The sequence below is a fragment of the Dermacentor albipictus genome, chromosome 9 (assembly GCF_038994185.2).
Source record: "Dermacentor albipictus isolate Rhodes 1998 colony chromosome 9, USDA_Dalb.pri_finalv2, whole genome shotgun sequence".
Lineage (NCBI taxonomy): Eukaryota > Metazoa > Arthropoda > Arachnida > Ixodida > Ixodidae > Dermacentor > Dermacentor albipictus.
Window position 1 is genome coordinate 97,797,456 of NC_091829.1, and position 15,115 is coordinate 97,812,570.

At 45.3% G+C, this 15,115-nt stretch overlaps 1 long non-coding RNA gene across 1 annotated transcript; it reads right to left on the minus strand.

Moving 5' to 3' along the window:
- Positions 1–7,699: 7,699 nt before the first annotated feature.
- LOC139050118 (uncharacterized) lies at positions 7,700–14,792 on the minus strand. The gene is made up of 3 exons (XR_011508797.1): positions 14,772–14,792; positions 14,460–14,717; positions 7,700–7,793 (listed from the first exon to the last, which is right to left on the minus strand). It is a non-coding gene; the product is annotated as an uncharacterized lncRNA (long non-coding RNA).
- Between the last annotated feature and the right edge of the window lie 323 nt (positions 14,793–15,115).

Below are 15,115 nucleotides of genomic sequence, written 5' to 3' on the forward strand. Positions count from 1 at the left end.
TATGAGAACAATTGGCTATAAATCTTCGGTAATACGAGCAGAGACCTCGGAAACGCTTCACTGCCCTCTTCTCCGTTAACGATGGAAACTTTGCGATGGCTGTGATCTTGTAGGGGTGAGGGCAGACACCTTCATGACTCACTACATGACATAAGAACTGGAGTCCGCCGAATTTAAGTTGACAGTTTTCTGCTTTGAGTGTTAAGCCGGTGGATAGGATTGTTAGTAGAACCACCAACAGCCATCTCAGGTGTTCCTTGAACGCTTCCAAAAAAACTATGTCCTCATCGAAGTATACTAGACATGTCTGCCATTTCAGGTCTGACAGACCCACATCCATAAGTCGCTGAAAATTTGCTGGAGCTGAGCATAAATCGAAAGGCAGGACCTTGAATTCGTAAAGCCCAACAGGCGTTACGAAAGCAGTCTTTTCTCTGTCTCTTTCGTCAACCTCGATTTGCCAATAGCCACTCTTGAGGTGCATCAATGAGAAGTAGCGGGCATGCCTCAGCCTGTCGAGAGAATCGTCGATACGGGGTAATGGGTATACGTCCTATTTTTGTCACCCGGTTCAGCTTACCATAGTCGACACAAAAACGTAGACTGCCGCCTTTTGCTTTGAACATCACTACCGACGGTGCCCACGGGCTTTTTGATGGTATCATAACGTCGTCGTGGATCATTTTCTTCACTTGCTCTCGGATCGCTTCACGTTCTTTTAGTGCTACACGGTACAGGTTTTGCCGAATTGTTCTCGCTGTCTCCTCCGTGGTAATCCGGTGCTTCGTCAGTGGCGTCTGACCAACTCTATATGCCAATGAGACGCAATCTCGAAACTGGTGAAGCAGGTCCACAAGGCGTTGCCTTTCCGCTGGTGATAAGCTTGCGCTTACGTCAAGAACAGGCGACGGTGCCGAAACGTCTTGCTCTCCTTGTTGTAATGCAAAGCATTCACCGAATTCCGCAATCTCGTCCAGGTAAGCGACTGCTGCGCCTTTTGCAATGTATCGTCGTTGTTTGCTGAAGTTTGTCAGCAGTAGTTCTATTTGCCCATGGATTACTTTGGCGAGACTACTGGGCGTGGCAATAGCTTGAATGAACAAAAGCGTAATTATCTGCTCGGCAGTACCTTCCCCATCGTACTCCGTGTCGCACCTGACGAAAACGAGGCGGCAAGAAAACGTGGGCGCAGTCACGTCGTCTATGATGCTCCAGGACTTGTGTTGTAGTTTTCCACTTTCGTCCCAAGAAAAGGTTAGTATACCTTCTGCTATGTTGATGACGGCGCCGTACTCACGTAAGAAATCCATACCTAAGGTTACGCCTATGCTGCAGTCAGCAAGAATAACAAAATTTGCAACGAATGACAAATACCCTATGTTGACTCTTGCAGTAAACTTGCCAGTCGGTGTCAGTAGCTGAACTCCAGCAGCTCTAATGTGCAGCCCTAACCATTCCGTTTTCACTTTGGGAAGTATGTCTGCCAGTTTTTCACTTACGATTGAAAAGTGCGCTAGTGTCTACTAGTGCCGTCACGTCGTGGCCGTCAATTGATAACGTAACATCGGCGCTAAAAATATCGTGTGTTGTCAAATAATCCGGCTGTATCGGCTTCTCGTTCGACGGCAATGAGGGAATTTTCAGCACATCGACGTGTGGCAACCTTCCCCCCTGAGGTCGCGGCTTTCAGTTTCCCCGACGTCGGCTGGGAGACAGCCCTCGGGCCACGTCTGTGGAACTGCGTCTTGCAGCTGGAAAAAAATTTCTCGGAGAAGGGGAGTGCGACCGGTAACGGGGAGAGTCAGCTTTTCAGCTAACCGAATTCGCGTCGATGTTCGCTCAGCTGCCGTCGAAAGTACGACAAGAAGCAGTGGATAGAACTGCTTGGTACTCTTCAACGCGATAAGGGCAATGACGGCAGATGTGGCCCGCATCCCCACAGTAGAAGCACAAGTACCTGTAGTCAAGTGTGCACCAAATTTCGGTTCTGCGAAGTGGGGGTCGCGTCGGTTGTTCCCTATGGCAACAAGGTGATGCCAGTGTTGATTGCTGGTGATACTGTTGCGTCGGCAACGGAGCTGGAGATCGACGGACACCATCTGCGTAGCTGGGGAGCCACGTCTGGGAATTTGGCTGGGGAGCCGCAAACGCTTGCTTTATTTCATGGCGCTCAACTTCAGCCACCGACGCAGGTGTGCATTCATATGGCGTGGCAGTGAGCTTCTTAATTTCTTCCCGAAGAATTTCGCCTATCAGCCGGCGCAAGGAACCCTCGTCCTTGACCGTCACCGCTGCGGCGCTTGCCAGTCCAGTGTTGGCGGTCCATACTGGCAGATGCGTAGGTATAAGGCGCGCTCTATGGCCGCCGATTGTTGAATAAATTCATCGAGGCTCGTTGGCGGGTTCCTCTCAAGACCGGCTACCAGCTGCTCCTTTACGCCGTGCATGAGGTGGCTGAGCTTTTTGCCACGGGCATATCGGGACCTGCACGAAGACTAATAGGAGCCATGTCCTCCGCAAACATGGCAATAGTTTCATTCGGCTTTTCAATCCGTGATTCGAGAAGATGGTGTGCGTAGTCTCGTCTTTCCGTGCTCCCGAACTTTAATTCTAAACTGGCAGCGGAACTCATTCCAGCTTGACCGGATTCCCTCGCGATTTACGAAGCAAGTGCGGGCTCCGTCTTCAAGAGAGAAATACACATGGGATAGTTTCTGTCCAGCACGCTAGCCATTATACTTGACTACGCGCTCGCGTTCCTCGAGCCAGTCTTCTGCATCCTCGCAGGCATTGCCGTACAAGCTCATGGGTGTTCGAGGAGTCAAAAGAGTGACTTTTGCAGGGCATGGGTCTGCCATGGCTTGGGCACTCGTGGTAACAGGCAGGCTTCATTGTAGGGGACCAAGTTCTGGGTTGATTCCAACTAGGCAACGGCTGGCGCGGTGAACGCGTGTTTCGACACGCGGAAAACATCCTGGACTTGAAGTGAGGCTGTTGACAGGCGTCCCGAACATTTACCCGTACCTCCACCAGTGTCACGATTCATGAGCAGCAGGAACTGATAAAACAGGGCAGGACACCTTAATTGCAGTTAAACTGAAAACCGATCGCGCAGGGACCTCGTCTTCTCTTCCGCAATGCGCCAGATCTTGGTCTTCATCTACGTGCTGCGTGTTGGATGTAGCAACAGGCAGGGCAGGGCAGGGCAGGGCTGGGCAGGGCAGGGCAGGGCAGGGCAGGGCAGGGCAGGGCAGGGCAGGGCAGGGCAGGGCAGGGCAGGCAGGCAGACCGACCGACCGACCGACCGACCGACCGACCGACCGACCGACCGACCGACCGACCGACCGACCGACCTACAGACAGACAGACAGACAGACAGACAGACAGACAGACAGACAGACGGACGGACGGACGGACGGACGGACGGACGGACGGACGGACGGACTCAACACCGCTGAAGTCGGCAAATAGCGTTTATCGGACTAAAGGCAAGAGATAAGTTATTGGGTTGCATTCATAACTTCCGCATGTAACAATACAAGGTCTTCACAAAGAGAGAAAACATAGAGGAGACATCGGCTAAATGCTAGATAATAAATATAAGTATAGTTGTTGGTTGCCTATATCGAAGCCCCGTATGTGGACACGAATGCATAATTGCCATACAATAATATTTGCAGCAACATGCTCGAAATTGTCGTGTTATTCTTATGGGTGATTTTAACCTTGCCGACCTTAACTGGTCTACCATGCAGTACACAACAAAGGCTTCAGAAGCCCTTCTCGATATGATGTTAAATTTCAACTTGCGCCAAATAGTGCAATACCCCACAAGGGTGCAAAACGAGTCTCGGAGTATACTTGACCTCATCTTACTAAGTAGTAACTTTCTCTTAGAACAAGTGAAGTTAGAAGTAATAGAAGGAATATCCGATCACAATATTCCGATGTGTATCTTACCACTAGATTACAAAATATCAGTGCAAACCACAGCCCAAACTATAATCAATTTCGACAAAGCAGATGACGCCCACATGCAAACCTATTTATCTCACGAATTCCAAGAGTTTTCTGCATTGGCCACAGATCCTTTGTCAGATATAAATGTTGTCTGGATGCGTTTTAAAGACATAGTGTCCCACTGTGTAACCCATTTTATTCCTGTTAAATCGAAAAAACCCTTGAAAAATAACCCATGGATTACTCGGGAAGTAATACATGAAAAACGCCAACTCGAAAGGTTACGCGAAGCGAGCAAGGCTACAGGCAATACTCCATCTGAGACCCCTAGGCTAGCGCTTGCAGCAAAAAATTTCAAACAGAAATCTAACGATGCGAAACACCATTACTTCAACACCGTACTCCCCAGCTTTATAAAGAACAATCCACATAGATTCTGGAACCACTTTCGCCAAAAAAAAACACACTCATAACTCAGCTCTCGTCAAGTGAAAAAGTGGATAAAGCCAACAGATATAACCAATTCTTTCGTTCGGTCTTCACAAAAGATAATGGCGTCATGCCGGACTTAGTTCCACGGACTGTTTCCACTATCGACCCACTCGTTATCACAGACGCTGGTGTTCTTAACCTTCTTCTTGCCCTAGACACTAAAAAAGGTCCGGACAATATACCCAGCCAATTTCTTAAAAGGTACGCACAGTGGTGCGGCAGATACCTCGGCTTTATTTTCCGTAAATCCCTATCGACATCAAAATTACCCAAAGATTGGAAAATAGCTAAAATTATTCCGATCTACAAGTCGGGAGATAAATCCGTTGAATCAAACTTCAGACCAATATCGTTAACGAGCACGGCATGCAAACTACTCGAACATATAATTCTAAAACATTTAACAATTTTTTTTGAAAACGAAGGCATCCTGTCCCCTAACCAGCATGGTTTTCACAGGGGTTTATCGACCATAACTCAATTAACAGAAGTCATACACGATCTCGCGCTGGGTATTGACAATCACGACCAAACGGACCTAATCCTACTTGATTTTTCTAAAGCGTTTGATTGTGTTTGTCACACCAAACTAATAAATAAACTAAAAAGCGTTATCGGAGACGCAGAAATTGTTGCTTGGGTTCGTGGGTTTTTGTTTAATAGGAGTCAGTTTGTTAATTTCGAACATACAACATCAGATATAGTATCAGTTACGTCAGGAGTACCACAGGGCTCCGTGCTTGGGCCCTTGTTATTTCTCGTGTATATTAATGATATAACTACTAACATAGACTGTAAAATAAAGTTATTTGCGGATGACTGTATCATTTATAGAGAAATTAAAAATAATCAAGATCACTACTCCCTTAACAAATCACTTAGTAGTATTACGAAATGGTGCTCAGACTGGCAGATGATAATCAATGTAAAAAAATCAGCATGTATGACCATAACGAGGAAAAAAATCTTCAGACTTTAGCTACACCATAAATAGTACAGTTTTGACTAAAGTACAAAAATATAAATATCTAGGCTTAACAATAACGTCAGACCTAAGGTGGGACGAGCATATTCACCACATTACCTCATCTGCCATGCAAAAGGTATTTTTCCATCGCAGATCACTTCAACTCGCACCCTTGTCAACAAAACTCCTAGCATACAAAACATTCGTTAGGCCGATCCTCGAATACGGAAACACTGTATGGTTCCCTTACACCCAAACTAACATAAAGAAAATAGAAACAATAGAAAGGAAGGCCATTCGATTTATCCATAACAAATTTAGACGTGAAGACTCTCCCTCTAACCGTCTAGCAACTTCTGGGCTCCTTACGCTCGAAGCACGAGCGAAACAGGCACGTTTGAAATTCCTTTATCAACTTCTGCATAATTCTTTCAAAATTGACATTTCAAATTAAATTTCTTATTCACAAACACGACCTACCAGGCACAAACACACAAACACCTTAGTAGAATATAAATGTAATAATAATGTGTTTAAATATTCCTTTTTTTCCGGTTGCCATCCGCGAATGGAATATGTTATCACCTCTCACCACTAACACAGTCACTGTCTCAGTTTGAATTAGAAATTGAAACAATTGTTTAGCAGGTTAAAATTGCTAGTGCTATTATTGATCGTGCAAACCACCATGTACTTGTGCCCTGTGTATGTAGTCGGGTATGCAGCGTAGAATACCTCAATTGCCATTTCTTACTTTTATTTTTTTTAAAGTCCGCATGTACATGTGTTTGGTGTATACATTTTGTAGTAAAAATTGTTTATGTTTTAAGGTGCAAAACTGACGTTATACATGTATTGATACTTAACATTATCAGTGTTCTTTGTTTATGTGTATATATATAGTGCCCTCCTGCTATGGTCTCAGTAGAGACTGGCAGTATTGTAAATAAATAATAAATTACCTGAGTATCCCAAGCCGGCAAGGATACTAGTTCACCACTGCGTTTACATTAGCAAGTAGCGTCTAATTGCGTAAAAAATTTCGCCAGAAAATTCTTAAGGTATGATTTACGCACAACCTTCAGACCTGATAGCGTCGGATTGTTATTTGAATAAACGAGACACGAGAATTCTGTTACGCGGAAACTCAAACACAAACCTCTTTTTTTAGCTGACGTTTCATTTCTGCTTTAGTATGAGCTTCATGAGGTGCACGGTGCGCGATTAAAAGACGGGACAAATGAAACACACAAGGACACACAGCGCTGTGTGTATCCCTGTGTGCCTTTTTGCCCCGTCTTCTAATCTCGCTACCGTACACCCATTGAAAATGCATTACCAGCACGCCCACATTGAAACCCTCGTGTACTTTAGTAGGAGCGCCGTCGCCTGCTCGGTTCCTTGCAGCACCGTCCAGATGACGCTCGCCTCCGAGCATCTGCGGCAGCAGCGGCGACCACCTTAGGGGGAAACAAAAAGAGAACCACAATGCTCGCTTTCGTGCATAGCGTTTGCCGCTGGAGCTTCCAAGAAATATTACTGTTAGATCGGCTGCAGCTGTTAAGAAGCGCGAGAAGCAGCCAGGGATCACTGACTGCTATTGCGTTCCACTCTTAAAGGCGAACCTTAACCATCCTCCAAGTTTTTGATTGCAGGCTCGTTTTAAGCCCAGTCATGACGCTTTCCACTTCTAACCTACTCCTTCAAATATTCCTTATTCAACACGCCGAGTATTTATCTGCCATGAATAAGTATTTTCAAAAGCAAATTATAGGTTGCGGTCACCTCACAATTTGCGTTAGCGCATCGCGGCGTCAGCTTGCGCCGCCGTGAACAAGTGGCACAATGCTTACGCATACTTAGACAACTCCCGAACGAGGTTCTGGGTTAATTACTTATGCTGTCTGAGTAGTTTCTGAGTGTAGATGGAAACGCATATATCCGATCAAGTATGTTTCTGAAAATTGGGTTTGATTACTTTCATCAAACTATAAATTTAGCATATAAATTTACTGTACTTTAGATCTTAAGACGTTACAATGCTTTATTTTAAGGTTCGGCAACAAAATAGTCTAATCAACTCTTGACGTCGCGCCAGACATGTCTAGGCACGTCACGATTGTCCTTGATAAACATAACATCGCCGTGCTTCTTCGCCTGGCGGTTCTCTTGCTCGACACACCGCGCTCCAGTGCCTTGTGCTCTGCTGGGGTCACTGAATTATATAGAGAGGAGTGCTGACTCGCCTGATAAGACCTTCCGCGTAGTGTCCAGCGCGGCCGTGTTTCTGCGATGAGGATCATAGATCACGCTTGGATTCATTTGTCCTCGTCTTCAGCGGTGCCGGCTGCGGCCAACTGCAGCGGCTCGTCTCCTGGTGAGGATGATAAGTCGACTGTATGCTCGATCACCAGGTCGCAAATGAAGGTATGCACGCTTGCCGCTGTGATACTCTCGCCACTCTATGCGCTTCCTCGCTGTGGCATCGCGCATATGTAATCCTTCATCTTTAGGCCGTGCACAACTACTAATACACTGAGTGGAACACATTGCGAGTAACAAACCTGATCGACTCCCCTCGCTAGCTCTCGCCATTTTGAGCTGCCAAATGCACTGGAAAGATTGTGCGTTAATGATCATGTATTCTAACTGGTGCACACCTATGCCCTGCGGAAGGAGCTTGAATTTCAAACTAACGGCTGCGTGCCCTTCTAGTTGCGGACGCCGCGCTCCTAGCCACTCAATTGGTGTATTCCCATAAGTAAGCCTACTTAATAGCAGTGTTGTGACATCACGACAGTCACAAGTGACCTCGAAATTATTCAAGCAAACATGCGTTATTCTTTTAATCAGTTTCTTCAATAGACCGTTTATATTGTTTATAGAAATAAATATGCACAAGGAGCGAATGTCTCAGTTGTATCACCTTTGGGGGGAGGGGGGCCTCAGCTGGAACTTAAGTCAACCAGCCTCGATGTCCTATTTCCAGTAAAAAAGTGCAATGTATTTCACTAGAACTATCAAAGACGCAAAGCCTTCAGGGACGTCTACGAAAATGGCGAAGAGTAAAACGCCTAAGAGCTGCTGGAACTGCTAGTTCACAGGAGGCATGAAGACATCGAGGGAGAAGAACCAAGCACTTTGCTTGTGAATGAAAATGAGTCCATCTCACTTCTAAAGGGTCTTGATAATTTTGTAGGACCCTTATGATTCGCCTTTAAGAGTGAAACATGGTAACATTCAAAGGTCCCTGACTGCTTCACACACTTCCCAGCAACTGCAGCTTATGTAACCGCAATGTTTACAGTAAAACACTGGCGGCGAACGCATGGACGAAGGTGAGCTTTCTGCCACAAACACGGGATCTTGCGTCGGCCGCGAATGAGCTGAGGCGAGCGCCGTCATGACGGTGTCACTGCAAGGAACCGAGCTCAGCCCACCACTGTGTAAATAGTAGAAACGCTGGTGAAGGGCTTCATATTTGAGTTCCCGCGTAACAGAAATATGTTTTCTGGTATATCCAAATTACAGTCTGACGCCATTAGATCTGTAGCTTTTAAGTCATGCTTCAGTGTTTCTCTGGTCCATTTTACTTTCAGAAGTTCAATTAGTTCAGTAACGCCTTTGCGCTACAGGGAGGGCCAGCGTGGTTGGTTTTGCGTCGTTCGGAATGGTTTTTGGATCACATGACGGTGAACACGGCACACGGAACGGCACGCCAGACTTTCTGCGACACGGTGCTTTTTAGAGCTATCCCATTAATAATCTACATGTTTGCGACACGTGCATCAAAAATTGCCGCAACGTGATCTAAACTCTTTTCCGCTAAGAACGAAGCCAACAATAAAAGAAACCGCTTAAAAGCGCGCAGCTTCCGACCGACCGACCGACCGACCGACCGACCGACCGACCGACCGACCGACCGACCGACCGACCGACCGACCGACCGACCGACCGACCGACCGACCGACCGACCGACCGACCGACCGACCGACCGACCGACCGACCGACCGACCGACCGACCGACCGACCGACGGACGGACGGACGGACGGACAGACAGACAGACAGACAGACAGACGGACAGACGGACAGACAGACAAGAAACTTTATGTAGTCCTAAGGGACTACGTAGCAGTAGTCGCGGGCCATACCCATGTCGGGGGCGGAAGACCATGATCTTCAGCCCTGTCGCAGGCCCTTTGGACAGCCCGAAACCGCCGCTTCCAACAGAAAAAAATTTTACCAATGAATAGCGCGAAAACCGCTAGATATACGAGAAAACCACTCCAGTTTAAACGCTGACCCAGACTAGTGTATGCAACACTGCATGATGTGCACAAAGCAGCTGAGAAAGACTAGCCCCCGTATTCTTAAACACGCCTTCACTTGAAGCTCCTCCTCGACTCAGCCAAGTCGAGGCGACGGGGCTTCCTTCACTCAAGGCTCCGTTGCGCTTCATGAACACTACTTCACCTTTCCTCCGCCAAGGAACGCCTTGAAAATGCGCCCTCGACTCAAGTGAAGTGTATCGACCGAGAAAAGCGTCTGATATCGAGACTATTCTTTAATGTGCTTATTAAAAGTCCCATTAGTTAAGACAAATATGTGTTTCACTTCATTCGTCTTCCTAATCAAACAACTACATGGCGCAATGTACAACTTTAGCTCGGCAACGCTGCCACTGTGAGCGTTCTACTGATAGAGCAAGCGGGAGCTGTGTTTGAGGTCTGGCAACAATCGCATCCCAACAGCTGAGAGCATGGCGTAAGGCTGAGATCCAAGATAATTTGCGCCGGCATTAGTCCGCTGCTCTTTTCTCCCTAGTGTTTCATTGGTGATGGACGTTGCGTTTGGTAATCGCGGTTATGATGGGTGATTTTGTTCTTGTGCGTATGGTGACCGAGCCTGAATGACTTCTGAGGCCACAGATGGAACGGCCGATGGGCAGCTTTGTTTACCTTCAAGATCGAGTGGTGCTGTGAGTTTGCTGAAAGCAACAACAGGACAGAAAATATGGGTGAGTGAGCCATTCTTTCATGGAAGCACAGTGTGTCAATGCGGTTTTCTTTAGGTTGCCGCTGCGCTGTCGATAAACCGTTTCCGATGTATTTATTTATTTATTTATTTAGTTTAGCCTACAGGCTCGGAGGAGCATTGAGTAGGGGGGGTTACAGAAAAATGACAAATAATTAACGCAAAGAAGGGAACTGCATAGTAAGAGAAACAAATACGTTTGTACATTGGAAAAAAAAGAACACTGTTAAACATTGGGAAAATACATACAAATTCAAGGAAATACAATGGAAAACAAAGTCCAAAAACAATACAAAGGCGAATACAATAGAGTCGTACAAAAAAGTCAAAGGAACATGTGAAGTTCCAAATGTTCACGAAATTTCGCAGGATCTTTTATTGAGACAATATTATTTGGAAGGCTATTCCAAAGTACGATGGCGCGCGGTAATGCAGAGTTATTGAATGACTGTGTGCGGCCAAAAATGCGCCTGAAACTGAGATGATTATGAAGTAGAGTAGATGTGCGAGAAGGAGTTTCAAGCGACAGGCGGCTGGACCATGAGTTATAGTAGTATTTATGAAAGAGGCATATGAGAGCAACGGAGCGGCGGGAATCCATGTCCGGCAGGAGAACATCGCGTTTAATTTGGGTAATGCTAGATTGACGACTGTAGTTAGAAGTTATAAAGCGGGCAGCACGATTTTGGATGGATTCCAATTTATCTATTAGGTATTGTTGATGACGAGACCAGATCGAAGAAGCGTATTCAAGTTGAGGGCGTACAAAAGTTTGGTAGGCCTGTTGACGGATGGTAGATGGCGAGAGGTGCAGATGACGACGTAAAAACCCTAACGTTCTGTTAGCTTTAGCGCATATTTTCTCGATGTGAAAGCTCCAGGCTAGGTTAGTAGAAAAATGAACGCCAAGATATTTGTAAGTAGAGTCACGGGGAACTTCCGATGAGCAGATTTTGTAAGGGAAATTAGGATATGATTTCGTACGAGTGAAGGAAAGAACGCAGCACTTAGATGTGTTAGGTGTCTTTTGCCAACGGTCGCACCACTGATTAACTAGGTGAAGGTCATTTTGCAAAGTTAGGTGATCATTATGACAGTTAATTGTTCTGTAAATGACACAATCATCCGAAAAGAGTCGTATGCAGGATGAAATGTTGCTCGGTAAATCATTTATAAAGATTAGGAAAAGAAGAGGGCCTAGCACACTACCCTGGGGTACACCTGATGTTACAACAGACGTGGAGGAGTTAAAGTTATTCACAAATACAAACCGGTGCCGATTAGATAAGAAATTGCGAAGCCAAGATAATGTTAATGAGTCAATCTTAAGAGCACTTAGTTTAGCTATTAGACGACAGTGAGCCACTCTGTCAAATGCTTTTGCATAGTCGAGAAAGATGCAGTCAATCATTTTGCTGTTATTCATGCCATAATGTAAATCTGATGCAAATTCCAAAAGTTGGGTGTCACAAGACAACGCTTTACGGAAACCATGTTGATTTTGAAAGAAAAAGTTATTAGATTCAAGATGGTGGGATAAATGGGAGGCAATGATGTGCTCGAGAAGCTTACAACAAATGCATGTTAGTGAAATGGGGCGGTAGTTACCAGGTGAGTGCCTGTTTCCATCTTTGAATATAGCAATAACTTTGGCTATCTTCCAGTCAGCAGGTAGAAGACCTGTTGATAAAGACTGCTGAAAGATGTAGCACAAAATCTGACTGGATATAGCTGACGTGTTCTTTAGAATTTTAGAATTATTATTGTCAATGCCACATGATGTAGACACCTTTAGATCGCGTATTAGTTTTGAAATGCCTTCAACACTAATATTTATAGGGGACATGAAGCGATAATGAAGGTCGGAGACACAGGGAATGGAAGAGCAGTCTTCATTGGTGAACACAGAGCTAAAGATCCAATTGAAAGTTGAAGCACACTCAGATGCAGGGACAGGAACATTGCCAGCGTCATGTAATGTTACTGTATTACTGCCACGATCAGTAGAGATAGCTTGCCAAAACTTTCTAGGGTTAGTGTGTAGAAGTGAGGAGAGATCTTTGGAAAAATACTTCTTTTTGGCTTCACATATTGCTAGGCAGTAAGATTTTAAACAATCCTTATATTTAGACCATGCCGAGGGACACAATAGCCGTTTAGCAGAAGCGTATAACCTTTTCTTTTTATTTCGGAGTGATCTAAGTGATTTATTAAACCATGGGTTACGTTTGTCATTAGATATAGTGAGTAGTGGCACATATTTGTCTACTAGGAGTGAAATAATATTTGTAAATGAATTCCAATTCACTTCAACAGAATTATTTGTAAATGATGGAAGAAACGTTTCCTGAAGGAAAACCTCAAGTTCATTGTTCATTTGTTCGTAATTAGCTTTGTTATAATCCCTTATAATCTTACGTTCAGCACCAGCGAATTTCAGTAGAATATAAATTGAGAACTGCAGTAGGTTATGGTCACTAAATCCATCAAGTTGTATGACAAGGCTTATGCTATGTGGCTCAGTTGTGAGAATAAGATCTAATATGTTAGTACCGCGGGTAGGCTCAGAAACAATTTGCGTAAGATTGAACTCTAAACACAGCTCAATAAAATCACCTGAATCAGTGCTCGATGAAGACAAGCGAGACCAATTAATATGAGGGAAATTAAAATCCCCAAATAGGTATATTTTATTAGTGGGAAACTGTTCAAGGGCCCTGGTAATATTTTATGAAGATCAGACACGAACAAGCGGTCAGTGGCAGGTGGGCGACAACACACGCCCATCAGTAACTTCCCGTATAATGTAGGACAAGCCACCCAAACTACCTCAAGAGCAGTGTCAGTGTCAACGAGAAAAGAAGGAATAGTTTTATTGATGGCCACCAACACGCCGCCCCCCTTTTTATGTGAACGATCATGGCGATAAATGGCGTACTGATTAGAAGTATGAAATAACTCGGGGTCACCTACATCTGCATTAAGCCAGGTCTCGGTTAACAATACAACATCAGACATGCTATCTTCAAGATATGATTCAAGCATGACACGTTTTGGCAACAGACTGCGGATGTTGGTAAATGATACTGAAAGTGAAGGTGCCCGTGTAGTTGATAGCCGCTGGACTTTAGCACCGCGCACATCGGCAACTAGCTATCGAGCAGGTACTACGGAATCAGAACAACTATCGTAAATATACGTGGTATTATTGATACGAAGTTTGTCAACATTCAATTTGTAGGGACAATTACGTTCTCTGGCGAATTGAAGCAATTTATTACGTGCCTGTCGAGTAGCTAGTGAAAAATCTTCTCTAATAGAGATCCCAGTATTTTTCAGCTTATGTGCGCTAGTGAGAATTTCCTGCTTATCCTTAAATAACGTAAACTTGGCAATTATTGGTCTTGATTTATTTGAAGCAAATTTTCCCAGCCGGTGCACACGTTCAAACTGAGAACTGGCAGTTGTGATATCCAACTTATCTGAGCATAGGGCAATAATTTTTCTTTCTGTAGTCGACCAACTCTCTTTATCCTTGTCGGGGATTCCAAAGAACAACAGATTGCACCGACGCATTCTGTTCTCAGCATCGTCACACCTTGACGTTACTGCCCGAAGTTGATCGGCAAATGAGCCACTAGCATGATCAGAGCTGTTAGACAGTGAGGTGGCATGTGAAACAAGCTTTGCCTCCAAAGTGACCACTCTCTCGGTCAAGCTTTTAATTTCTTTATCGGTAGCATCTTGCATCTTGCATGTATTCTGACCAGCTTCTAGCCTACACACAGTTTCAAGAACAATGTTAAGTGTTTGTTCGACGGTAGGGCCGGGATTTGATTCAATATCGGCCGACAGCAACAACAACAGACATGCAGAATTTTTGCGCAAGAATGAAAAGAACAGCAGCAAACGCCGCATCTTATCATACAGTTCGGTCGGGCACGACACCGCAACAAGGCAGTAATGGCTGCATTTTATACAGGATGCATCTTTGAAGTAACCAACCTGGAAAAACAGCATCGGTAAGCGTCCCATCCTTTCAGCGGCGTCGTGCCCAACCGAAGTGGTGCCTTGCTGGCCTTTATATCCCGCTTCATAGCTTGCGAGGGCGTCAGTGAAGGGACCATGTTGCCAGCCACCAGTAGAAGAAGGAACCGAACTTGGCCATCCTTGCACTTTTGGAAACCGGGACAGGAATGCTTGATCAGCCCAGCGCGGCCAAGGTTCGAGAACCCGCGGAGATAAGGCACCGAGGAACGTAATCTGGAAAAACATCATCGGTAAGCGTCCCATCCTTTCAGCGGCGTCGTGCCCAACCGAAGTGGTGCCTTGCTGGCCTGGCTTGCTCACAATCATGCTTGCTCACACAAGCATGATTGACTCCAGTTGCTCATGCTGCGGGCATTAATTAGTACCTGAAACATATTCGGACAGCATAAGCTAGTCTAAAACATATATTATTATTACTTTTTTGCTAATGGGAACTTGTGGAAGATTCGGCACGACAATCTGTTGTTGGTTTCGCTTTTTTAAACGATAATGCAGAAGGTACGTATCGGCGCCTGCATCCAACGATCATTCCAGTATCGCGTATGAAATCTTTCGGTAGAGGAGAAGCAGTTATAGTATACATGTGGCAGAATGCGTATATGGTTGAGTGC